The sequence below is a fragment of the Durio zibethinus genome, chromosome 26, assembly GCF_047325235.1.
Source record: "Durio zibethinus cultivar Kanyao isolate XHJ-2024 chromosome 26, ASM4732523v1, whole genome shotgun sequence".
In the NCBI taxonomy this organism is placed as follows: domain Eukaryota; kingdom Viridiplantae; phylum Streptophyta; class Magnoliopsida; order Malvales; family Malvaceae; genus Durio; species Durio zibethinus.
This window is the reverse complement of record NC_143187.1, coordinates 17,541,847-17,544,657: the sequence shown is the minus strand read 5'-3', so window position 1 is coordinate 17,544,657 and position 2,811 is coordinate 17,541,847. Positions and strand designations below refer to the sequence as shown.

The 2,811-nt window shown below is 33.3% G+C and overlaps 1 pseudogene; it reads right to left on the bottom strand.

Moving 5' to 3' along the window:
• Nucleotides 1-1,024: 1,024 nt before the first annotated feature.
• Nucleotides 1,025-2,563, bottom strand: LOC111274081 (F-box protein At5g07610-like; annotated as a pseudogene).
• Between the last annotated feature and the right edge of the window lie 248 nt (nucleotides 2,564-2,811).

The window sequence follows — 2,811 nt, the reverse complement described above, 5'->3', positions numbered from 1 at the left end:
TATAGAAACATAATCGAATTAATCATCAAATATGTGTCAAAATTTTTACAATTAACAAACAATCTTATACTGCTTATTCATGTCCACGTGTTTAAAAAAAAAAAAAAAAAGTAAAAAGAAAGAGAGAGAAAAGAACTATCAATGCTAGATCATCCAAATATCAATGTTTGTTGGTCTGAATAGTTAAGGAGTTCGATTTCCCTTAAGTAAGATCTCGATTTCGAGTTTTGTAAATAAAAAAAACAAGCATTGAAAAAGCTTAACTGTCTTATCGAGGTTTCATCCAATTTGACTCTAAATTAATTTGGATCCAAAATAGCTATCGAATACCGAAAGGTCTTAAAAAAAAAATCATCCGAAGGATTCTTGTTTGATTGATTCTAAGAAATGAAAAAGATTCAATCACCAAATGCAAAAATATTTTCTCCCTTACTATCAATCAAGTACAAAAATTAATTGAGGATTTCACACTTTTTATTCGATATTGATTTTGTCTTTTATACTTGAAATTATGAAAGCTTAAGTATTATTTTTTTTAATTTTTTGCATAAAATAAAAATTATTTTTCCTAATAAAAAAACATTAAGCACAAACTCATACATATTCAATGTTCAGGAATGCCTCATTTAGCATTGTGTTTGAGTTTTAGAATGCAGCTTTTGAACACAAACGTAATGCTAACGTGCTATGATTTACGCTATGATTTATGTTAAAAATTATTTTCAACAACTAAAAATAAGTTAACCGCAAAAGCTAATTGGGATGTGTAGTTTTAAGCTGAAATTTATGGTTTAGAGACAAAATTATTAAATTTCCACTCAATTATTTATTTTTTGTCAAAAATAACTTTTTTTCCTTTCTAATAATATGTCCTTTTTAAACAGTTTAATTTTTCACAGCAATGCAAATCTTCAAAAATCTTAAGCCATAATTTTTCACAGCAATTGTTTAGAATATTTTTCAAACACACTTTTCCAATCTAAGCTTTTCCAATTGTAACAACAATGTTAAACTGGACCAAATATCATATAAAATTAATGATATCATTTGATCAAAATAAATTAATATATACATGTGCATTATCCTCATATATATGAATGTTCCACAGAAAAAAAAAAAAAAAAAAAGGATGGTTATTTGATCAAAGATGCACCCCAAGCACTTAGGCCATTGTATTCATCTATACAATGCAAGGTTCTAACTTTCAATGTGACAAATTGGAGGCTCAAAGATCATAGTAAGCGTTTCAATAAGGATAAACTCCTTCCCATGAATACCACAACCCCAGACCCTCAACCACTTGATTATTTGTCGTGAGCTCCATCAAAGTGCTATCTCTAACTTTAAATGTGACAAATACACCTGGAACATGTATGACCATGAATGACTCATCTTCATCCCCTACATGCTGGTCAGCAATGTGTAATATAGATAACTTGGTTACTTCTTCTCATTGCTGGAAATTGCGTTGCTACCATATCAAGATTGAGATAGTACTTGACAAACCAACTAGAAAAGTCAGCTTTCATCGCCATCACATCAAATCCTGCAGTAAAAGGACCATAGGCCTCAATTAGAAACAAATGGCCTCCTGATTCTTCAAAATATCCCAGCTTTCGTTCTGTCCGTCCCTCTTGCATAGGAGGCATTGGCATTGTCAGCATAAGTTCTCTTTCAGTGTTGAATCGAAGTGCCAAATTTCCCCTGCCAATCCAATGTAATGCACCATTCCAGAAGACTCCCCTGTTAAACAACATATCTTCATCGGAAACAGTGAATGGTTCTCCTGAAACTGTCCAGGAGCCTGTGACTTGACTGAATATCATTACCTGGCGATGATGTTGCGACAAATATGAATCACAAATGCATATAATTTTGTAATGGGGTGAGTTGTTTGGATCATATGCGATGTTAATGCCAAAAACAGTTCCGCATTGAGGATTAGGCAGAGGAAGATACTGCTTGGTAGTAGGGTTGCAGATGTAGTACTCGCGATCATGTTCTAGACATCGGAAGCTGCTACATATGAGAAGTCCATTGCAAGAATGATGTATACGAACACCTTTATCATCCTCAATGAAAGAGAGAGATGGCTTAGGAGCAGCATCAACTGTCCTTCAAATGGAAAATATAACAATTTTGGGTACAGCTCAAGAAACAAGAATTTCTGCGGGAAGAATCCTGAGACATTGTTGCTTCTTGAATAATTGGACTTGAAAACTGGGTCTGAGATGAGGCTATTCCACCATTTGCAGACACATTTGCATCCCACCAAAGTCTTCAATGGTAGTCTTAGTAAAATATCAATCATGACATCATTGTTGTCGAGTACACTCAGTTCTGGTTTTTTGCTAGAACTCATGGCTGTAACTAGTGATCAATTCCTTCTGTAATAAGAAAAATCGTATGATAAACCAAATTTTGATGAGAAAAAAGATAAAAAAAAAACTGCTTAAAAAGGAAAAAAAATCGATAAAATGATGATCAATGAGACATCAGAAACATGTGAAAATACTTGGTTTTGACAGGAAACTGATTTTGGAACCAAACAATATATAGAAGCTTACTAAATATTGATACAGCTGTTGTTCCATCCAAAAGAAAAATATGGAGCGAATATACGGAAAAGTCAAGAGTCAATCACATAACTTACTGTGTAAGTTTTTCATGTAATTTCATGGAAATTTAGCAGAACGTTGGTATCTTCTACGGTATGGAATCGTTGACGATTCATGACTCGTGACTTTTTACCTACCAACATGCAGCATCCTAGTTCCTGTGTCACGGACCTAAGGAAGAGTCTTGAATCCC